The sequence below is a fragment of the Entelurus aequoreus genome, linkage group LG02 (genome assembly GCF_033978785.1).
Source record: "Entelurus aequoreus isolate RoL-2023_Sb linkage group LG02, RoL_Eaeq_v1.1, whole genome shotgun sequence".
In the NCBI taxonomy this organism is placed as follows: Eukaryota; Metazoa; Chordata; class Actinopteri; order Syngnathiformes; family Syngnathidae; genus Entelurus; species Entelurus aequoreus.
The window spans coordinates 63,627,818-63,653,060 of NC_084732.1; the positions used below are offsets into that span (position 1 = coordinate 63,627,818).

At 38.4% G+C, this 25,243-nt stretch overlaps 1 protein-coding gene across 7 annotated transcripts in view; it reads right to left on the reverse strand.

Moving 5' to 3' along the window:
* Nucleotides 1–1,420, reverse strand: part of pacsin3 (protein kinase C and casein kinase substrate in neurons 3) — a 67,914-nt gene extending 66,494 nt beyond the window's left edge. For 2 of the 7 annotated variants that reach the window (XM_062030500.1, XM_062030499.1), the window contains exons 1-2: nucleotides 1,236–1,418; nucleotides 958–1,040 (exon numbers count right to left, since the gene is read on the reverse strand). The gene's annotated coding sequence lies outside the window, so the exon portion shown is untranslated. Of the gene's footprint in view, nucleotides 1–957 lie in introns of all 7 variants that reach the window. The other 5 variants (XM_062030503.1, XM_062030501.1, XM_062030497.1 and 2 more) reach the window with 3 other exon arrangements.
* Nucleotides 1,421–25,243: the final 23,823 nt, after the last annotated feature.

Consider the following 25,243-nt stretch of genomic DNA (forward strand, 5'->3'; position numbering starts at 1 on the left):
AAAGTGAAAAAACTGTAATTGCTATGAATAGAAAAGGGGGTAGGATTAAATAAGTTTTGCTTCCTCCTACTCCTTTTCGGACATGTAAAGAGAAATTAAAATATGTAAATTATAGGATGTTTCACATTGTACTTGTACGCATATTTAAAATAAACTTCAACCATAACTGTAATGGTTATCATCATGCACTGCAAATTATTTGCCACTTGCAAAGATTTAAAAATGTCCTTAGCTTTAAGAACACTTTACTTATTTTTAGTCATTGACTTTACATCATAATCTTAATTCTAGCATGACTAATGATACTTTTTCTATTCTAGTTTAAGAAAATACCTATCAAAATAAGAAATGTTATTCCCCACATAAAACAAAGCTTGTTTAAAGATTCTTCATTTAAAAATTGCAAGATGAATAATGCTTGTTTTCAAAACAAAATACTTAATTCCAGCTTAAAAGTCCAGCTAATTTCTAGTTATACAAATATTAATTTAGGATGTCTGTTCAAGTAAAATTAACTAGCTGCATGGACAGATAATTTCACTTGTTTTTAGTATTTTTTACCCTAAAATCTAGTCTTTTTATCTTATATGCCAGTTCTTTTGCAGTGTTGTGAAGGCTGATTTAAGAATAATACAGTACTTCAGTGTGGGCGTCATCAAGTGCCATATGTCATGTTTAGAAGGCTTTGACACGCAAGAAAATACGTTTGACTGTAGTTTTCCCGATTAGAGTACTATGTTTCCACTATAATGTAATGATTTACTGTGTAAATAAATATATATAAATATATATATATATATATATATATATATATATATATATATATATAAATATATATAAATATATATATATATATATATATATATATATATATATATATATATATATATATATATATATATATATATATATATGTATTATTATGCGCAGAGGCAGTCAACAGGTGAAGTTGCTTACCTGTTTCGCTCCGTGCTGGAGGACCCCAGAAGTAAAGAATGCACCTGGGGGTTGTTGTTTCCCTCCCGGCCCCCGGGTTGACACTTGAACAATTAGATGTTAAAAGCGAATTCTCGGTCCAATGTTAAAAATCTTCATTTCAACATCTTGTAAGTCGTACTCCCCTCCGCCATGATACATCAACGTAAAATGTCTGGATTTAACCTCGTTAGCAGGTTCGGTGTCTGTGTAAAACACGCAATATTTTCCGCGGCTAAAATTAAATGGCGTGTGCTTACCTCTAAAGTTTATGGAAGCACTTTTAAGATCGATAGCGAAGGAGTCCTCCTTCCACAACCCAGCCTGTCTTCTCAGGCTGTAATCAGACGCTGTTCGTCACAATATCCATTCATCCTATTACACGTTAACCCTTCACTGTCTGCCGAGCTACACCGTGCTGCCTTCACTGACCGTCGGAAAAAACGCTATCGAACCCTGAGAACATCGATAGTTAGTGTGCTTCCGGGTTTCGAGAGACGTCACGTTCATACTGTGATGTCTTCCATTCATCCTGGACAATATTCATGATGACTAATTTGTGCTTTGTTGTAAAGATGTGCTATTTGGTTTTACACAGTATGAGAAAACATTTGAAAATTCATTTTACCTGTGCAACCTCTACTATTGGCTAAGTTTTATATTCATAAATGTAAGTTTCTCAATACCCGACCTGTTTTATGTGCCTTTAAAAAAAAATTGAAATTTACTTTAAAACGCTTTCTACCTCTAACAACCAAAAAGCTGAGAAAACTATGATGCTGTGCTCCAAATTTGGATTATTTACGGAATTTGTGTGAGCCTATGGCTTTACATTTTGTTACATGTATATATTTTGCATTCTATTTTAGTTACTTTATTGAGTTTACAACCCCTTGGCACTGTTTTGTACTGTTCTTGTACTGTTTCTGTATTTGTATTATTTATTATTATTTCTTGATTGTATGTAAATGTTGCAAATTATAAATAAAGGTTTATAAAATAAAATAAAGTTTTGTTTATTATTATTTCTTGATTGTATGTAAATGTTGCACATTATAAATAAAGGGTTATAAAATTTAAAAAAATAAATAAACTGCAATTGAAACCTGAAAGCACTTTATCCATTAGTGGTTGCGTACAGAGAAAATGAAGGAAGCGAGGGGCCACTTTGATGTTTTTATATTTTTCTAAAATTGTGTAAAAAGGTTAGAAAAATAGTTGTTATTATTAGTTATTAGTCAAATCAAATGTGAGCTTTTTCTCTTTATATTGGGCTTTTTTGCTGGATTTCCCCTCAATTTTGCTGGTTTTTTTTTGGTTAATTTAACTAACAATAACTTCATTAGAAATACTTAGTTTTATTTAAACTTTTTTGGCATAATGTTTCGCTAACCCAGGGGTCGGCAACCCAAAATGTTGAAAGAGCCATATTGGACCCATCCCTTCATCTATTTTCTACCGCTTGTCCCTTTTGGGGTCGTGGGGGGTGCTGGAGTCTATATCAGCTGCATTCGGGCGGAAGGCGGGGTACACCCTGGACAAGTCGCCACCTCATCACAGGGCCAACACATACAGACAGACAACATTCACACTCACAATCACACACTAGAGCCAATTTAGTGTTGCCAATCAGCCTATCCCCAGGTGTATGTCCTTGGAGGTGGGAGGAAGCCGGAGTACCCGGAGGGAACCCACGCAGTCACGGGGAGAACATGCAAACTCCACACAGAAAGATCCCGAGCCCGTGATTGAACTCAGGACCTTCGTATTGTGAGGCACAAAAATACAAAAAAAAATTGTCTGGAGCCGCAAAACATTTCAAGCCTTATATAAGTGTTATAATGAAGGCAACACATGATGTATGTGTCTATATTAGCCTAATATCATAGGCTGACGCAAATCTTCCTTGACAGAAATGTTGTAGTTAAATTTTTTTTCTACACATTTTTGCAACATTGGAAATTATTAGTCAAATGGAGGCTTCTCACAGGATGAGATAACTTCTGGAAATGACTGGCTCAGAATGGCCAAAGGTATAGATGTGTGTGTCCAAGTTTAAGGAAACGGCAGGCTGTCTTCTAGTGCAGTGGTCCCCAACCACCGGGCCGTGGCCCGGTACCGGTCCGTGGACTGATTGGTACCGGGCCGCACAAGAAATTAAAAATAAATAAATAAATGTTTTATTTTTTATTTTTTTAATTTTTTTTTATTAAATCAACATAAAAAACACAATATATACATTATATATCAATATAGATCAATACAGTCTGCAGGGATACAGTCCGTAAGCACACATGATTGTATTTCTTTATGACAAAAAAAAAAAAAAAATTTTTTAAAAGAATACCATACCCCCGGCCCCTGCCGGGGGTACGGACTGACTTGGTAGAATATGTACAGCAAGTAGTGGACATAGAGAGAAAGATCAGAAATCATAAGAATAAGTATCTACATTTGATTATTTACATTTGATTATTTACAATCCGGGGAGGTAGGATGTGGAAGGGAGGGTGTTAGTTTAGGGTTGAAGTTGCCTGGAGGTGTTCTTTTAGTGCGGTTTTGAAGGAGGATAGAGATGCCCTTTCTTTTACACCTGTTGGGAGTGCATTCTATATTGATGTGGCATAGAAGGAGAATGAGTTAAGACCTTTGTTAGATCGGAATCTGGGTTTAACGTGGTAGTGGAGCTCCCCCTGGTGTTGTGGTTATGGTGGTCATTTACTTTAAGGAAGTAGTTTGACATGTACTTCGGTATCAGGGAGGTGTACCAATAAAGTCAACAAAGCTCACCTTTGTGCATTCACGCACAACATAAAACGTTTGGTGGCAAAATGAGACAAAGAAGGAGTGGCATAAAACACGTCTTTTTGTGGCAGCATCGGAGAAAGTTGTGCATACAAACAAACTACGATGAGTTCAAGGATCGCTGAAATTGGTAGGACAAAACGGTGCTTGCCAAATACTCTCATCAGTGAAGCATGTATAACATAAAGAGTGGGATTTCTAACAATTAGGAAGGTTTGTGTCATGTTTATTCTCCTACAGAAAATATATTAAAACAAAAACAAACAACTTTTAATCTTTTTCCATTTTCACACATCTCTGAAAGAGGTCCAGGGAGCCACTAGGGCGGCGCTAAAGAGCCAAGGGTTGGTGACCCCCGCGCTAACCAGTTCTCATTTACAAACCTGACCTAGCCAACAGGCTACGGCTCTTTCTATTGGCTCCCCAATAGAATACAACCACAACCATGGCCTAGTGGTGAAAATTATAGCATTTGAGCCTACCCTCAACCCCTGACCAATCACAACAGAGTAGTACCGGTAGTAGGCTTGGCCAGGGAAGTGCCTGTGGAATTGAGTATCTTAGCCAAGAAGAGAAGAATCCAGATTCACTATGTACACAATTTGATATGAATGGAATATTTAACGTATAAAAAAAATATTAATCGATAATAAATCAATCCATTCAATTAGAAATAAATATTTGATTTATATTCTGATACTATAATTAATTGTTTAATGATTGTAACCAATAAAAATGTATCAAATCTGAAACACATGGAGTGTCAGGAACTTTTTCAACTGCCGCTGCAATAGAGTACAAATGAACACGGTGGTGTGGGGGCTCTTTGGTATGTGCAGTGTTTTTTTATTTCTATTTATGCACAAATGTTAAAAAGTTCAATGTGCATTTATTAGAAAAAAGGATGAAGTCTATGGCAAGCAGAAAAAAAATAGCTTATATCAACTACCGATATTATGTTATTGTTGAAATACTACTGACCAAAACCAACATTGCTGCTGTTAAAAATCATGTGAGTAAACCAGAAGACCATAGTAAGAAGGTGACAACATCTAGTGAGTATGAGCCCTGGAAAAGTGGTCATATCGATACCGCCCCAAGAAAAGCTATGTAAGAATGCTAACTTCAGATATGGCACATGACTCTCTTCCTAAAACTGAGCCAATCCAAAACTGCGCAGCCAATCCCCATATTTAATGTAGGCGTACCCTATACCTGTCAATGCCAGGCACGTTTGTGCGTTGTCCCCACAGAGTGGGGTTTTTACTGGCTACTTTCAAATTGTTTGCCAACAGTTCTTAAACCAATTTGTGGGATTAACCTTTTAATGCTGCAGTTTCCAACCACTCCAGGTTGCAAAGTCAAATGTCATCCCGCAGCAGTGTGTGACCAGCATGAGGAGAAGATGCCAGGCTGTTGTGGCTGTGTATTGTCGGCACATGCTGTTGAGGATCCTGATTTTGTTGTTATAATCATACAATTACATTAGTCGTCTTTATTGCTATTAATAAACTTTCAATCATCCAATCTGTCGACATAGGCAGTGGTCAAAGTGAAGGCACACTTGATGTGGGTGCTACAAACATACTTAATGTGTTGCTCATCCTCGACAAAATCAAGTATGTTATAACTGTGAATACGTGTGTGAATATGATGTATAATGTAAAGCGCTTTGGGTATAGTAAAAGCGCCATATAGATACAAACCATTTACCTTAACATCCATTGGCAAGAACCATTTTTGCAACATATACCTGTATAAACATCTGAAATATTTTCAAACTTCAGTTTGTTTATAACAAAAGTCGTTGTCATATATAGGCTTTAATATGTTCTCCACACTTCTGGAAGAGAATGCATATTTTTGCATTTACATTCTATTACTATTTGTCCATTGTTTGCCAATTTAAAAAAAATACTGTTTGTTTTTTTCCCAAGGAATGCCCAAACCTTTACTCTCTTGTATGATACTTCAAAATACTTTTGAAGAGTATCATCTGAATAAGCAATTATTTTATTTATGGAATATATGGGTATTTAAACCGTACAGTGGCTATTTGAAATACTAAAGCTTGATACTTAAAAGAGCATGTTATATATAGCCTTGTCTCTACTATGGCAGATTCCTCTGGCTTTTACAGAGCTCTAGGGCCACTTAAAGGTTTGAAGGTGCAACTGCAGATGTGATCAAAAAACAATGCTCAGTTATTTAACAACATCCATCCATCCATTTCCTACCGCATGCCCTTGTATATATAATAATAATAATAACTGCATCTTTTCATGTAGGTCAATGTGGTCGTGAGTTAGATAGTAACATTTTTGCTGACTTGCATTTGGATACTTTTTTTTTGTTGCACATTTTATTTAATAAACAATCTACTAGGGGTGTGGTAAAAAATCGATTCCAAAATCGATTCCAAAATCGAATTGCGATTCTCACGTTGTGCGATTCAGAATCGATTCTCATTTTTAAAAAATCGAAAACTTTTTTTATTTTATTTTTATTTTTTTATTTCTAGTTTTTTTTAATTAATCAATCCAACAAAACAATACACAGCAATACCATAAAAATGCAATCCAATTCCAAAACCAAACCCAACCCAGCAACACTCAGAACTGCAATAAACAGAGCAATTGAGAGGAGACACAAACGCGACACAGAACAAACCAAAAGTAGTGAAACAAAAATGAATATTATCAACAACAGTATCAATATTAGTTACAATTTCAACATAGCAGTGATTAAAAATCCCGCATTGACATTATCATTAGACATTTATTAAAAAATAAAATAAAATAAAAAAGAACAAGAGTGTCACAGTGCCTTACACTTGCATCGCATCTCATAAGCTTGACAACACACTGTGTCCAATATTTTCACAAAGATAAAATAAGTCATATTTTTGGTTCATTTAATAGTTAAAACAAATCTACATTATTCCAATCAGTTGATAAAACATTGTCCTTTACAATTATAAAAGCTTTTTACAAAAATCTACTACTCCGCTTGCATGTCAGCAGACTGGGGTACTGTAACGTATTATTTTCGGGTCTCCCTATGTCTAGCATTAAAAGATTACAGTTGGTACAAAATGTGGCTGCTAGACTTTTGACAAGAACAAGAAAGTTTGATCATATTACGCCTATACTGGCTCACCTGCACTGGCTTCCTGTGCACTTAAGTTGCGACTTTAAGGTTTTACTACTTACGTATAAAATACTACACGGTCTAGCTCCAGCTATCTTGCTGACTGTATTGTACCATATGTCCCGGCAAGAAATCTGCGTTCAAAGAACTCCGGCTTATTAGTGATTCCCAGAGCCCAAAAAAAGTCTGCGGGCTATAGAGCGTTTTCTGTTCGGGCTCCAGTACTATGGAATGCCCTCCCGGTAAAAGTTAGAGATGCTACCTCAGTAGAAGCATTTAGGTCCCATCATAAAACTCATTTGTATACTCTAGCCTTTAAATAGACCTCCCTTTTTTAGACCAGTTGATCTGTTGTTTTCTTTTCTCCTTTGACCCCTCGCCTGGTTATTCCGGTTCTGGTGACCATGGATGAGATGCTGGCTGTCCAGAGTTGGGACCCGGGGTGGACCGCTCGCCTGTGCATCGGTTGGGGACGTCTCTGCGCTACTGACCTGTCTCCGCTCGAGATGGTCTCCTGCTGGCCCCACTATGGACTGGACTCTCACTGTTATGTGGATCCACTAGGGACTGTACTTAGAGGGGGGGTTACCCACATATGCGGTCCCCTCCAAGGTTTCTCATAGTCATTCACATCGACGTCCCTTGTGTGGGCTCTGTGCCGAGGATGTCGTTGTGGCTTGTGCAGCCCTTTGAGACTTTTGTGATTTAGGGCTAAATAAATAAACATTGATTGATTGATTGATCCTGCTGAAATCCTTTGTATTGAATGAATAGAGAATTGTTTTGAATCGTGAAAATATCGTTTTTGAATCGAGAATCGCGTTGAATCTAAAAAAAATCGATATTGAATCGAATCGTGACCCAAGAATGGATATTGAATCGAATCGTGGGACACCCAAAGATTTTACCTCAAGTGGCTTGACTTTCTCAGTTATCATTCACATTTTAACCAGGTTATTTTAAACCCTACCTTAAAAAGCTATACCCAAACCAACAGTGAATTGTAGGAATTAACACCAAACTAAACTGAGGATGTGGTTGTGTGGTGGGTAGTTAAATTCAGTGGCAGTTCAATTGGGTTTTGCCACCGAGGGCACACATGCAGCGCCACCTAATGCCACCCTGTGCAATTGTACAGTTCACCCGGAAAGTATTCAGAGTGCTTCACTTTTTCCACATTTTGTTATGTTACAGCCTTATTTCCAAAATGTAATCAATTCATTTTTGTTCTCAAAATTCTAAACACTAGATCATAACGACAATTTTTTTTGAAATATTTTTGATAATTTATTACAAATAAAAAACAAATAATTAATAAGTATTCACAGCCTTTGCCATGAACTCAAAAGTGAGCTCAGAAGCATCCCGTTTTAACTGATCATCCTTGAGATGTTCCTACAGCTTAATTGGAGTCCATCCATCCATCCATTTTCTACCGCTTATTCCCTTCGGGGTCCAGTGGTCGTAAATTCAGCTAATTGGACATGGTTTCACAAAGGCACACCTTTCTATATATAAAGTCCCACACTTGATAGTGCATGGCAGAGCACAAACTAAGCATTTAAGATAAGGAATTGTATGCAGACCTCCAAGACAGGATTGTTCCGAGGCACAAATCTGAAGAAGCTTACATACAGAAAAATATCTGCTGACTTGAAGGTCCCAATAAGCCCACTTGGCCTCCATGGAAGAAGTTTGGAACCACCAGGACTCTTCCTGGCCATCTAAACTGAGTGATCAGAGTAGAACCCGATGGTCAATCTGTCAGAGCTACAGCATTCCTCTGTGGAGAGAGGATAACCTTACAGAACGCAGCAATCCACCAATCAGGATGGTATTGTGGCCAGACGGAAGCCATCCCTTAGTAAAAGGCCCATTACAGCCCACCTGGAGTTTGCCGAAATGCGCCTTAAAGACTCAGACCATGAGAAACTAAATTCTCTGGTCTGATGAGACAAAGATTGACATTTTTGGCTTGAAGGCCAGGCGTCATGTTTGGAGAAAACCAGATACCGCTCCTCACCAGACCAATACCATCCCTGCAGTGAAACATGGTGGTGGCAGCATCATGCTGTGGGGATGTTTTTCAGCAGCAGGAACTGGGAGACTAGTCAGGATAGAGGAAAAGATGATTGCAGCAATTTCCACAAACATCCTGACTGAAAACCTGCTCCAGAGTGCTCTTGAACTCAGACTGGCAACGGTTAATCTTTCAGCAGGACAACGACCCTAAGCAGACAGCCAAGAAATCAAACGAATAGCTACAGGACAACTCCATAAATGTCCTCAAGTGGCCCAGCCACAGCCCAGACTTGAATCTAATTGAACATCTCCGGAGAGATCTGAAAATAGCTGCGCACCGACGCTTTCCATCCAACCTGATAGAACTTAGAGGTGCTGCAAAGAGAAATGGGTGAAAATGGATAGGTGTGCTAAGCTTATGGCATCATATTCAAAAAGACTTGAGGCTGTAATTGAGGCCAAAGTGAATCAACGTGTTGAGCAAAGACTGAATATGTATGTACATGTGATTTATTTTTATTTATTTTTTATTTGCACAAAGCTCTAAAAAAAAATTCACATCGTCATAAGATATTGTGTGTAGAATTTTGAGGACAAAAAGGGTTTTATGCCATTATGGAATTATACTGTAAGATGATTTTAAAAAAGTGAAGCACTGTGAATACCTTACGGAGGCACTGTATATGCGCCACTGGTCGAATGATATGAAGGATATAATCCCGAAAGCCAAAATGCAGGTGCAAAGAGCCAACTCACAATCAAGACACATATCACAAACTTAATTTCAGCAAGTAGTTATTGGTTAAGGTGGGTGTGTGCCTGAACAGGAAACATTTTGAATATACTATCTGCATTGCCTTAAATAAACATTTCTACTTACTCGATTGATGAGATTTGCAAGCCCTCTTATAATTATTTAAAGTTAAACTTGAAATTGTAAGAAATAATATCAAAAATTTAAAAAATACAGAACCGCCCATGTCTATAGAAGACAAGTAGGGTGTTGCTTAATTTTAACTGTGTAGCCCTTTATGATGTTATGGTTTGTGACACTTTTATGGTCGTAATGACATGAAGGACAGGCAGTATAAAAGGGATGGATGGATGGGTGAATGGACATTTACTTTCCTAGACAACATCTTTTCCATAGTGACATGATGCACTGGAACAAATATATTATTAATTTAGTTGAAACCAGCTTTTTAAAACACCTAACTAAACAAAAACAAAGAGAATGGTATTAGTAAACATCATCTCATTTAACCATTCAATAAATTAGTTCAAATAATATACCCAGAAGTCATTGTTGAAATGTCATTTCTTTAAAACAAGCTGTAAAAAATGCATATCCTCTGAAAGTATGGCATGTATTAGCCATGAACTGGAAGTTAAGTTAAAAAGTTAAAGTACCAATGATTGTCACACACACACTAGATGTGGTGAAATTTGTCCTCTGCATTTGACCCATCCCCTTCTTTCACCCCCTGGGAGGTGAGGGGAGCAGTGGGCAGCAGCGGTGGCCATGCCTGCGAATCATTTTTGGTGATTTAACCCCCAATTCCAACCCTTGATGCTGAGTGCCAAGCAGGGAGGTAAGGGGTCCCATTTTTATAGTTTTTGGTATGACTCGGCCGGGGTTTGAACTCACAACCTACCGATCACAGGGCGGACACTCTAACCACTAGGCCACTGAGTAGTACAAGATACAGTTTTTAATCAGAGTACCATTAAGAAATTAGGTTCCCTCTCATCTTCCTTTTTTTCTGCTTTCAATCACCTCCTGCTCCAATTCGGCTGCGCCGAACATTAAACAAATCCATTTATTAAAGTAAAATACAAATAAGGCAACAAGAGGAGTTTCCCACACTTCTCTTTTGTAAAGCAGATACAGACATCTATCTACATCACCAACATGATTTGCCTGAGTGGCTGGACAGGCCATGTTCAAAAAAATAGCTAACAGATTTTATGAAATAAAAAATTAACATCATACTTGGAATGCAAATATGCATGTGTTTAGAAAATGATGACCAACTTAAACATTTTAGAAAAATGCCAAAAATCACTTTAGATGCAATAAAAATAAAGCTGAGTCAATTTAACATCTTGAATAGATTGTATTTCGCACCCTCTCAGTTATTTTAAATAGGTACAGTAGATTGCAAGTTATGCATAAGGTGTCAGGCAGCCAAAGCAAGTATTATTCATTTATTGTGGGAATGTCAGAGAATAAAAGAATGTGGTCTAAAATAACAAAATCGGTCACATTCTTAAATACAAACATCCCAATAACAATGCAAATGTAGTGGATTGTCCGAAGCTTAAGCAGGCAACAAAAGTAGTTTAGTACAACAAATTTATTTACCCATTATCAGAAGTGCAGGTTGAATTAAGTTGTCCGTGCAAGCAGACACAATGTACTCCAGAGCACACAAGACACACACAAGCCAAAATCACCCCCGAGTTCCGGTCTTCTGCCATTTTTTATATGTCTGTTGTGCGTCATCGTTCCTTATCAAATGCGTCAATGTCTTGTTTTGCTTTTCCTATCTGTTCCATAACAACTCGAATCCTTTAGACAGTCAACACATTCTATAGACAGGTTGGCACGACTTGATATTCACTTTTGTCCCACAACTGGTCCATTCAATGGCACAAAAACACAAGAGTATTGAAAATGAGCGGACATTCTTAAAAGACAAGAAATATAGGTCAAAAGGTCAGAAATTCTACTACATACCCGCCTTCCAGGGTCTTAAGACCCTGGACCAAAACAATTTCTGATATAGACCACTAACTTAAATCTCTACCGCAGATAGAGGCAAAAACCTCAATGTTTTTATACGAGGCAAAAATTCCGTCTATGACCCTCCTTCAGAGCGATCGCTGTTACCAGCCTGCAGTAAAACCATCTCACAGAACACAATTAGTGGCCTACCCTTTGATTTAGTAAGGGAATAACAAATACTTTGATCATGGACATCATTGAACATAAATAGATGAATGTATATAGACTTATGACTGTAAGACATTTGCAAAAATATTTTTCCCGGCATTTGCAATGAATGTAGTTACCAATATTGTTAATTATCAATTGATTTTGAACACACAACTGAATTTCGTATGAGTCCATGTTCGATTAGTGCTCGTATAGATGGCTCGGTGGTGCCTCAGGCTGGTGGCCTGCCGACACCTCGTTGGGCTTTTGGCTGCCTTTGTGAAGAAAGAGATCCACTCAAACAGTCTGTCTCTCTTTGGGGTGTGGTTCAGTCCATTGGGCAGACTGTTCAGTGGCATGTGCGTGCTGGCCGAAATTGGGGAAAACTCAGGTAGAGTTGGAGCTGTGGGGGCTTTGGGGAAGGCTGGGGCAGAGTATGGGGCGTGGGGCTTTGGTCCAGGCCCTCGGCTTGCTTCAGGCCTCCTCGCTGCTTCGGCACTCCCGACACTTCTTTCCACAGCTGCTGGAGTCCCGGTGGACACATTGGCTGGCAACGTTAGTTGTTCTCGTCATCGCTGGCAAGGTGTTGTCTCTCCTCTCGGTTGCTTCCAGTCAGGTATCGGGTGTTGGTCCTGGATCGGCTTTGACCGTGCCCCTCTTAGCGAGTGCAAGGGAATCTGGAGTGGCTACTTTCATCCTCAAATCTGCACAGAGGAACTGGCACACAAATTCTACATTTTGCAAACTTACCATTTTGGTCTCATGGTCTTTCCACCTTCCTAGGAAGCTGCTGGTCCTGAGAAGTGCTGATCTTGTGACTGAAGAAGATTAACCTGTTTTCTTAAAATAGGTGCCGTTGTTTGACCTAATCTTTTTGGGGAAACCATGTCGGGATATTAGATCATTCACAAAATATTTAATTACTGAATTGGCACCCTCCTTTGAGGTTGGGGTTGCTTTCGCCAACCACTACAATTGTCAATCTAAATCACTACGTTCCTTTATCCTTGCACCGGATTGATCATATCGATTAAATAAAACCTCAACACGCTCAAACTTGACCCAATCCAAACTCACCTCCCCCCTCTGTCACTCGATCTGTCTTTTCTGTAATCTTGTCCCCCGGGACATTAATTAGAACGAAAGGTGTTGTGGGTTTTAACCATGTCTCTGATAGACAAGGTAATCCGGATTAGAGTCTGACAGTAACTGCTGTATTTGTTCAGTATGTTTCCTGTGGTAGAAAGTTTAATAATGCGGACACGTTTGTTACTGAATACTTTCTACAGACTTCTGTCTCTCTGCGACTTTGTGTATGTAATAAGCAACTACAATTATTTGATATGCTTAAATTTTGTTTTAGCTCAGCTGTTGTGTAGCTGCTAGCTCCTTGTAGCCTACAGCAGGAATGTCCAAATTGCAACCAATAGCTTTGTTTTTAACAGACAACCGAAATAATTGAAAATGTGGTATTAGCGTATCGGTTCAATCAGCGGCAGCTACGCCCTGTTTTATCATTTGACCTAAATTTTTGGTTTCGTAGGCAGGACAGAGGGAACAATGTGGGTCATTAGTTGTCCATCTTATACCATTCTAATTGTTGTAAGGATAGTTCACATGAGCGGCCATACCTTGAGTCCTACCATATATAAGAGTCAAAAGGCTCCTATTATGAGTCGTCTAATTGGTGATCATACACTTTGGCGGTTTGGGTGGCAGGACACACGGACGCACCTCAGTCAGCCAGTGCTAGGACAGTTGGAGCAGTCCCCGTCTTCCACTCATTCCTGGGAGGCGTCCCCAGTAGTTGTCAGCTGATGTCGTGCTGTCAGGCAACATCAGGAAGTTCCTTCTGTGCAGTATTGAATGTCAGGGCACAGTTCGTAAGTAGGTCATTACAAGGTGTGTGCAGGTTGACCACAAAGGAATGCTTCAAAGATTGTGTTGAACATTGTCCGTTGACACTTATGTCCAGCAGGGGTCTGTTTATATCCTGCTGTTTGTCCTGCTGTCACACCTGTATTTTTTGTGAGCATGTTCTGGCTACAACTTTGGAGCTTGTCTTGTTCAGAGAAGTTGGCAGTCCCCCGGCTGCACATCCTTTCCACCCTCGCTTGACCTAGCACAACCGTGGCTACCACCCAAGTCCGTCTGAATGGTTTTACGTTTTGTTGAGGTTTTTTCCTCCAGAATTTGGAACTCAAAACATGTATACCCATCGTTTTCATATCCTCTCGGTTAGTTCAATTTTGCATATCACGTTTTTTTTTTAAATTACAGTCTTAACTATCCCATTAATTGCTAATCAATAACCTTAATTCAAAGATTATACGTACTACTTCATGTGTATTTAAGTACCCTTTTAATTCACTTAAAGATTATGTATAAGTTAATTTAAACTATCATTTGTCTATCAGTAGGCGCGAGCAAGCTGTCATGCTTGCACTCTGACCTCCCGCTGTGCGTGATACTCTCCAAAACAAAGGAATATTTGTATTCACGTTTCTCCTTATCTTTCAGCTAAATATTTTAATCTTTTAACTTTTAACGTCCGCACTGTGTTTATTTTTATTGTCTGCATTTTAATTTTGCTTTTATTTTCTTTCATTTCACTTTGTTGCATGAAAAACGCCGCACAAACATATCCTTGCCTTGCCCGTCTCCGACTGGTTATCCAACTTGGTCATAACAAACACACAAGGCCATGCTCTAAGCGCCATGCCTAATCACACTTCTCCTCTTTTTTATTTTTTTATTTTATTTTTAACTTTACATATCGGCTCTTATTCTAATTATTAATGTAGGCTGTTTTTTGTAATTATTATTCAACACTATTCACAGCAAAACAGTTGTAAAGTTATAGTTATTCGCATTATACTCTCAAAATCTGTAGCTAACTGAAAGCTGTTGAGATTTGGTTTGCCTCCTTTATCTCAGTGGCCTAGTGGTTAGAGTGTCCGCCCTGAGATCGGCAGGTCGCAAGCTCAATACCAGCCACATATTGAACATATTAAAGAAAAATATCCAAATCCATTGCTATTCGGTATAAAGTTAAACACCTGCTGAATAAGAAATGTCTGCACATGTTATATTATTCATTTATTTTTCCATATGTAATATTGTTTTGAAGTTTGGGGAAATGTTTATAGAAGAATTATAGACCCAATACTTAAAATTAAAAGGCTCATTTCAATAATACACAAAGCATTATTATTATGATCATATCAATCCATGTTTTAAGTCATAATGTGTTAAATGTTCAGATAATTTAATTTTAAAACAATGGCAATTATGTTTCCAAGTAAAGAACAACAGCCTTCCAGTTTGTATTCTTAGCTTGTTTACATTATGAGGAGAAAACTATCATTTATGGGGGATATTGATTTTTGAAATAGGTCAAGTAAAATAAAATAAAAACACAAATGTATTTCAGTTTTAGGAGTTAAATGATGTACCATCCTCAGTGATGAGCTGAACACATGTAGTTTTTTGTTATGGTTTAAGAGACCCTTGAAAAGTAAAGTTTTTTAACATTATACAATATAGTAACAATTACTTTCATCTTTTAACGTTGATGTTCTAGGTAATTTAATGTTCAGTAATTGTATATCATAGGCCAATATAAGCTTTGGCTTCCGCCTATTCTTTTTTTTCGGTTATTCTTTTTTCTTTTCTTTTCTGTGTGTAAATGTGTATGATTGTTAATATGTCTAATTTACTGTTAAACTGCTCACACAAATTGGTTGATGGTTGATTACATGACCAAAATAAACTTATGTCATCTATTCATTCATTATCTATCGCACTCATAGTTTTATTCCATTTTGCATGTAATTATTCCTATTGATTTCTTCCCATTTCACTCAAGCAACTAAACAAACAAATAAACAAACTTGCAGCTAACCACAATCAACAGCATACCATTTACGAATACCTTCATTTGTCACTTTCTCATCTTTTCTTCACTTTCGTTTTCCTTTACAAACAACATCCTGTATCCATCTCTTCCTTACACTTCACACAATGTTTCTATTTTCTGTTCTCCTAGAAACCATTCACATAACGTAAGGTTATAAACATCCTTTTCCCATATTTTCTCAAACCATCCTCTTCACCCTCATTCTGTTTTTTCACTTGCTCTCTCTTCCTCTCTCTCTCACTTTCTCTCCTTCTCTCACAATACAAACACAATAATCCAAAATAATCCGTTTTATAAAATAATTTTAGCTTTAGATATGATTTAGGGCAGTGGTTTTCAACCTTTTTTCCCAGTAAAATAAAGAAATAAAATACAGCATAATGTCATTATTTTCTGATTTATTAAATTGTATAACAGTGCACCATATTGCTCATTTGTTGTGGTCTTACTTGACTTATTTGGACAAACAAAAAAAATAAGAATAACTAAAACGTTTTAAAAATTAAACAAGTGATTAAATTATAATAAAGATTTCTATACATATAATCAATCATCAACCTTCTTTGGATATTGCAATAGAGATCCATCTGGGCTCGTGAACTTAATTCTAAATATTTATTTTGTTGAAGAATTATTCTTCTATAATTATATTTATAAAGGATTTTGAATTGTCGCTATTTTAAAATATTTAAAATCTCAGGTACCCCTTGGCATACCTTCAAGTACCTCCCTTTTTTATCCGGGCGGAAACACCATACCCTCATTTGAGAACTACTGGTTTAGCCTATGAAAAATCCTTTGTCTCATACATCATTAGACTGTACAACTCCTCTTTGGGGGGCTAGGATGACAGGGAATGCAAAACAATAACAGTGCAATACTTTTTTATATCATGGTCGTTAATGCCTAGTTTCTCTTTTAATAGAATCTATTTTGTTTCCATTTATACCCTTATTAGTTACTGTTTACTTTTTAGTTCTTCTTCCAAAGGGAACTCTCCTGAAGGAATCAATAACGTTTTATCTGTCTATCTATCTATCTATTACTAAGCCGAGCACAATTCATGACTTCATGCTCATCTTGCAGACAGTTATTTCCATTTAGTTTTATTCTCTATTTGTAATTCTACATGCACCAATGTTATTTATTTACATTATTGTTTCTGGTTTACTTGCTGTCTGTTTACTTAAGTTCTCATATTTTGGTCTGTCTTCCTTCTGATTAGAATTTGTTTAACGCTTCTCTACGTTTTGTTTTGACAATGGCGCTGAGTGGCTCTTATCTGTACTTCTTCAGACTCTATGTTTCACAAAAGCCTTTAGATGTATTAGAATATAAATTTAACTTTTATTTTATTGTGTGTTTATTCCTAAAAAAAATTTAAATGTCAATGTATAATCAATTTATCTTTCTCAAATTTAAATTCAATATTATTCATTTATTTGTTGTATAACTATTAATTCCAAAGTTACAGTGTGTCCTAATCTATGATGTTCGTGCGTGTGTGTTTGTCTCAACTTCCACACAGAAACTGGATGGATCAGATAAGCAACAAGGCTGTACCAAAAAAAAAATATACTAGACATATAAATGAATGATGAATTAAACAATGTTTCAATGTCCCGCAATCCGTATTTATTGATTGATATTTAAACGTGTAATTTTCCATATATCTATTATTTTACTGGACTTAGCAAGCACCTACTACTAGCACACTCTACAGACCGAGAATAACTGTTCAACCACACTTAGTAATGCCAAGCTAGATGCTAACTTAGCCTTACTATGACTCAGTAAGCAAACTTTTGCTAACACAATGCTAACCTAGCTCAATGCTATCCTAGCTCAATGCTAACCTAGCTCAATGCTATGCTAACACAATGCTAACCTAGCTCAATGCTATCAGTGTCACTCCTCTTCGAACCAATGCCTCACGCAGCTGTCACTCACACAGCCTCGTCACACGCACACACTCTTATCTCAAAATGTCTCCCAGCTTTTTTTTTTCTTTTTTTTTTTATATGCGTCACACAGTCACTCACACACAGAGAATTTACCAGCACAGTTAAAAGTAAATGCAATAGACAACTATTTTTCTCATCCAGAAGCACAGCTGTATCATATCAGAACCTTAATAATAAGAACAACATTCATCATTCACTCTTAGATGGACAAATACTCAAGTTTAAGGCGGGTATTCTGGACTTCCCTGCTTAGGCTGCTGCCCCCGCGATCCAACCTCCGAGAGCGGAATAAGATAATTAAATGGATAAACCATTCACTCATATGTTTTCTGTACATAAACTTTGTCTACTTTCTCACACGCACACACATTTTAGACAATTTCCAGACTTTTACAGATAGCGGGGCTGTGAAAAAAGCGTGAGGGGAGGTTGCGAGAGGGGGGGAAAGGAAGGGGAGGGTTAAACCAGACAAGAAACCAGGTGCTACACAAAAGTTATTAAAATACGCAGATATATATATATTAATTAAAAAAAAAACACACACATTTTTCCCACAAACCACGCCCCCCTGGTCCGGACCAATACAAACAACTAATGCACGCGTGCTTTTGCGGAATCGGCCGTCTCATTAACAAACACAGGTCCCATCATTACTCATACAACGGCGATTAACCCGTTCCAGCGGAGCAGCTCCTGGTTTTACTCCCTGACCAATACACGGCAACAGCATAAAAGCACCATAGAGTCACTGATAATCACCCAATGCTCTACAGTCATCATGTTTTGGTCAGTTCCATACAGTTTCACCAAAGCTCCACCAAAGCTCTACCATATGCAGCCCGATCAATATCCATCTATACTGCAGCCAATTAAACAGAACGTCGTGACAAATACAGCTCAGTTGATTTCCTTTACCGGAGTCACGAAACGGTCACCCAAAATGAGGCTTTTCCAACGCTGCAGTTTCCACATAGAGAGATATGTCGCACATTCATAGACTTCATAAATTTGTATGGGCCAAATGTTACACCAGTTAGCAAAACCCTGCCTTAAATTTAGCTGTATCCAACTCTGGCTAATTCTGATGCACTTGCAGAAAGAAGCATCCTCTGCCAGCAACGACAGAGGATGAAGAGGTTAAGAGAAATTTTTCGTCTCACATAGTCTATGCTTCTACACTCCAAACCACCAAAATTCTATCAACAATCCCCTGATGTTAAAAACAAGAAATCACAAGTTTTCAACAAACACACAGACAAATGATCACATATAAAACAACTCAATCCAACCATAATTTACCCCATTCCAGGTTGTTTTTGGAGAACCTGACTAAACCTATCTTTTATCAAAAATAGATTCAGCAATTAGTCTTATCGATCTGGCTCTCTCCAGGCAGAAAATGTTTACACTTTAAGCAAAACGCTTACCTTGTATTAGATGCGCGCGTGCAACACACTGTCTGCCTGACAGAGAGAGCGAGAGCGGCTGTCGACCTGTAGCTTCTAAACCATCCTGTTCGTGACGCCAATTTGTGTAGTGGATTGTCCGAAGCTTAAGCAGGCAACAAAAGTAGTTTAGTACAACAAATTTATTTACCCATTATCAGAAGTGCAGGTTGAATTAAGTTGTCCGTGCAAGCAGACACAATGTACTCCAGAGCAGACAAGACACACACAAGCCAAAATCACCCCCGAGTTCCGGTCTTCTGCCATTCTTTATATGTCTGTTGTGCGTCATCGTTCCTTATCAAATGCGTCAATGTCTTGTTTTGCTTTTCCTATCTGTTCCATAACAACTCGAATCCTTTAGACAGTCAACACATTCTATAGACAGGTTGGCACGACTTAATATTCACTTTTGTCCCACAACTGGTCCATTCAATGGCACAAAAATACAAGAGTATTGAAAATGAGCGGACATTCTTAAAAGACAAGAAATATAGGTCAAAAGGTCAGAAATTCTACTACACAAACACATAGTATTGGAGATCTGCATCAATTTAGTAATGTATCATCAAAAAATAAAAATTATTTTTTATAAATATGCATCAAAACAAAAACGGTAATATTTAAAATAATGGATAGACGTTGATAGTCCAACTTATATTGACTGGTCTACATAAGCGAGGGAGATTATATCAGTAGAAACAACTGCATTCAGATTAGATAATGTATCATGTCTTGGAATATCAGATCCATTATGTCAGTGTCTCTTAACCCATAGGGCCCATTGTTGGGCTGTGAAAAATCCCGAGTTTTTCAGCTGTGGTCCATGAAGATTGTAGCGGGAAATCTCATTCAACCCTTTTTCGATTACGCATGCACCTCCTGGTACCCTAGCACATCCAAAAACCCTCAAATCTAGACTCCAAACATCCCAGAACAAGCTAGTCAGATTAGTTCTAGACCTCCACCCCAGATCACACCTCACTCCCACCCACTTCTCCAAAGTGGGCTGGCTCATGGTGGAGGACAGAGTAAAACAACTTGCACTGAGCCTAGTCTATAAAATCCGCTACACCTCCCTGATACCGAAGTACATGTCAAACTACTTCCTTAACGTAAATGACCGCCATAACTACAACACCAGGGGGAGCGCCACTAACCACGTTAAACCCAGATTCCGATCTAACAAAGGTCTTAACTCATTCTCTTTCTATGCCACATCAATATGGAATGCACTCCCAACAGGTGTAAAAGAAAGGGCATCTCTATCCTCCTTCAAAACCGCACTAAAAGAACACCTCCAAGCAACTTCAACCCTAAACTAATACCCTCCCTCCCACATCCTACCTCCCCGGATTGTAAATATCAAATGTAAATAATCAAATGTAGATACTTATTCTTATGCTTTCTGATCTCTCTCTCTCTCTCTATGTCCACTACTTGCTGTACATATCCTACCAAGTCAGTTCTACACTGTTCCAATGTCCATTTCTCTGATGATGCAATTGTTGATGACTGAAGTGTTGATATCAACCAAAATTAACACCCCCCCCCTCCCACCCCCTTACATCCCACACCCCGGATTGTAAATAATGTAAATAATTCAATGTATATACTCTGACGATTATCTTGTGTGATGACTGTATTATGATGATAGTATCTGTATCATGAATCAATTTAAGTGAACCCCGACTTAAACAAGTTGAAAAACTTATTCGGGTGTTACCATTTAGTGGTCAATTGTACGGAATATGTACTGCACTGTGCAATCTACTAATAAAAGTTTCAATCAATCAATCAAAGGGGCTGCAGAGGTACTGCAGAAGTTGTCATACACTTTTCCACCACTAGTAGCAGTAATGAGAATATCAAACAAACACCAGAAGTCTGGAGCTAAAATCATAGAAGTTTCTTTGGCGTAAATATTATGAATAAAGTGGTAAAGCTGCATTTTCATTTGCCCTTTATTCATTATTTATTTTATATATTTATTTTAACACAAAAATTTTATGTCAATTAATTTTCCGTTAGTTATTTTATTATTTATCAGTCCCTTCTTATACAGTATATTTGATTAGTACTTATCTTTATAATCAGCCTGACTCAAGCCTAAGGTGTATGTGTTGAATAATAATCGTTGTGAATAAAATGTAGTTTCATATCATTTGACAAGGTTTATCCTGCTAAACTGTAAGCAGGTTGAATGTAATTACAGAATATGATTTATATTAAAAGTAACATTGCTAATTCAGTGTTGATGTTTGAGTGGGACTCGGGCCCTTCTGTAGTGCAAAGGTTGGGCCCTGGGATCAAAAAGGTCAAAAACCCCTGCATTATATACATTTGTTTTAACTATTTAATGAATCTAAAATATTACTTTTTCTTCCTTATGGTAAATAATGGATACAGTGTGCTGTCAAGCTTATGAGATGCAATGCCAGTGTAAGCCTTTGTTACACTATTGTTTTTTTATTAATGGCTGTGATGGTGATGGAAATGATGAGTGATAGTAACTGTTATTGACGTTGGTATTCTTATTATTATTGATACTGCTATTGATATTCATTTTTAATTGACCTTTTTTGTGTTTTGCATATGAGTCTTCTCAATTTCTCAGTGGATTGCTATTTGGAGTGTAGTGGGGCTGGGATTGGTTTTGAGTTGGGATTGTTCTCTACAGCAGGGTTCCCCGGCCTTTTTTCCACCAGGGACCGGTTTAATGTATGCATTATTGCCACGGACCGGCTTTCTACGTGTGGCAGATAAAAACAGCAAAAAAATGAGCATGAAAAATTTGCCTTTGGCTACAATCTGTCACATTAACATTTTAAATGTCCATTCATGTGCATTGTCCCATGTATTATAACAAATGAGTTGTAATATACGTCTATTAACAAGCTTATTGGTGTGTCTAGTCGGACAGGCGAAAGTTAGGTCGGAGAAAATGCGGTAGTTTATAAATTAATTAATGTTTCTGTACGGTCCGGTAGCAAAAGCGTCGTGGACCGGTAACGGTCCTCGCACCGGTGGTTGGGGACCACTGCTCTACTCTCTGTGATTTTTGTAAATAAATAAAAAACACTTTATATTAAAAAAACAACACTATTGCTCATTTCTAATTTTTGTGTTATTTTTTGTTAATGTTTTTGATGATAATGTCAATGAAGGTTTTTTAGTCACTGCTATTTTGAAATTGTTGCTAATGTTGATGCTGTTGTCGATAATGTTCATTTTTGTTTCACTACATTTGGATTGTTCCGTGTCATGTTTGTGTGTCCTCAATTGCTCTCAATTGCTCTGTTTGTTGTTGTTCTTGGTGTTGCTGGGACGGGTTTGGTTTTGGAGTTGGATTGCATCGTTGTGGTATTGTTGTGTATTGTTTTTTTGATTGAGTAATAAATTCATTAAAAAAAAAAAAAAAAAAAAAGGATGCGAAACAATACAAAAAAAAAACAAAAAAAAGGAATGACAAAACCATATCAAAAGTGACACAAAGAAAGCAATAGTAAAAATTTTTTAAAAAAATTAAAAAATTAAATAAAAAAAACCCCCACCCAATTAGAGTTTCACTCAATGGGAAACTACTGTAGGGGTGCAACGGTTCAATATTTATGTTATGATCCGTTGCCCGGATCATGTGTTATTTTAGTTTGACTCCCTCAGTTCTGTTTTGAGCACCCCTGGGTTTGTGTTTTAGTTGCCATGACTGCAGATTAGTTTTACCTGCCTCTGATTAATGTTCCGGACGCTCACCTGCTCTTGGGCACTAATCAGAGAGCTACTTATTCATGTTTTTCGCCACAATCAGTCTGGCTGTCTTGTTTGCCGTAAACAACAAGTTATGTTTGTGTATACCTTGCTTCTGGTGCCTGTGCCTGTTAATCTTTTGATTCCTGTGCTAAGTTTCGCCTTAGCTCCCCGTGCTATCGGCAAGCTTGTTTGTATTTTTGAATGATTTATGAGAATAAATCATCGTCTTACCTGCACATTGCCTCCGGAGTTCCTGCTGCATCGTGGGAGAACGATCTGTGCAGTAAAATGCGACCCAAGCGTAAAAATTTTATAGAAAAACACTCATAGACCTCCATCAAGTGATCCGAAACAACCTCAAAACCAAATCACTGGTTCAGTAGGCCTTTAATCAAGTGATTCTTTGGCGTACCACTAGATGAAACCTGCTACCACAGTTTGAGAATCACTGGCCTAGATTTTGCTCATGCAGTCCTTTCCAATGCCGTCTTCATCCTTGACCATGTGACATGCAGTACTCTGCCACAACTTGGTGGGAGGTGTTATCCTAAGAGAGATCAACAACACAACTGTTGTTGTCTAGTTGTTAGGCTTCCTTTGTAGTATTTGAGCGCAATGGCAATGGGCAACCAAAGCAACATGTTGTTGGAACTAAAGTAGATGTAATCAATGTGGAACATCATTCACTTTTACTGTAAATCCATCCATCCATCCATCCATTTTCTTCCGCTTGTCCAAGGTCGGGTCGCGGGGGCAGCAGCCTAAGCAGGGAAACCCAGACTTCCCTCTCCCCAGCCACTTCGTCCAGCTCTTCCCGGGGGATCCCGAGGCATTCCCAGGCCAGCCGGGAGACATAGTCTTCCCAACGTGTCCTAGGTCTTCCCCGTGGCCTCCTACTGGTCGGACGTGCCCTAAACACCTCCCTAGGGAGGCGTTCGGGTAGCATCCTGACCAGATGCCCGAACCACCTCATCTGGCTCCTCTCAATGTGGAGGAGCAGCGGCTTTACTTTGAGTTCCCCCCGGATGGCAGAGCTTCTCACCCTATCTCTAAGGGAGAGCCCCGCCACCCGGCGGAGGAAACTCATTTCGGCCGCTTGTACCCGTGATCTTGTCCTTTCGGTCATAACCCAAAGCTCATGACCATAGGTGAGGATGGGAACGTAGATCGACCGGTAAATTGAGAGCCTTGCCTTCCGGCTCAGCTCCTTCTTCACCACAACGGATCGATATAGCGTCCGCATTACTGAAGACGCTGCACCGATCCGCCTGTCGATTTCACGATCCACTCTTCCCTCACTCGTGAACAAGACTCCGAGGTACTTGAACTCCTCCACTTGGGGCAGGGTCTCCTCCGCAACCCGGAGATGGCACTCCACCTTTTTCCTGGCGAGAACCATGGACTCTGACTTGGAGGTGCTGATTCTCATCCCAGTCGCTTCACACTCAGCTGCGAACCGATCCAGTGAGAGCTGAAGATCCTGGCCAGATGAAGCCACCAGGACCACATCATCTGCAAAAAGCAGAGACCTAATCCTGCAGCCACCAAACCAGATCCCCTCAACGCCTTGACTGCGCCTAGAAATTCTGTAAATGTTGCTCCAAAACAGTAGAAGTAGGCAAGTGATTTAAAAAAGACATTTTCATGAAAGGCTGCCTTCTGAAATTGATGTATCAAAAAAAGACAACCAATCACAGCTCTGAGGTCGCTGTAGCATATTACAGCCTTAAAGTGTAATTTTTACTACAGCACGTGCCAATGTTAGCCTGCTCTCAAACTATTCTTCCCTAGGTGTGTCGCCCCTTTTTGATGTAGTTGAATGTAGCTTTTTGCTAACTAACACATAATATTTATTATGGCTGTCAAAATAACCTAACATTGGGTCATGATACAAAAAAGTGAGAAATCCTATAGAATAAAGAAATAAGTCGTAGCAAAGTAAAAAGTGGCATCCGTGTAGCTCTCTCCTATGAACCTCTCCGTCCATTTTTGGGTGTCTGGGATGGATCAACCGGATTTGCATTTTTCTCATTGTTATGGCTATAATTCATTTTTTCCAGGCATGTTTAACAAGTTACATTAAAGAACATCACGTGGTTATATTTGCACAATTCAACATAAATGTAGTAGGCAGTGTGGTGTTTGTCTCCACTGCTTTGCTGTTGCCTGTCTGCCTTCTCTTGCAGCGCCTCTCTGGCGGTCCTGGGCGGAGCCTCTCTCTCACACCTGTGGGCGGTTAGCAATTAGGCTTTTTTAGCCCTGTTTACTGCCACAG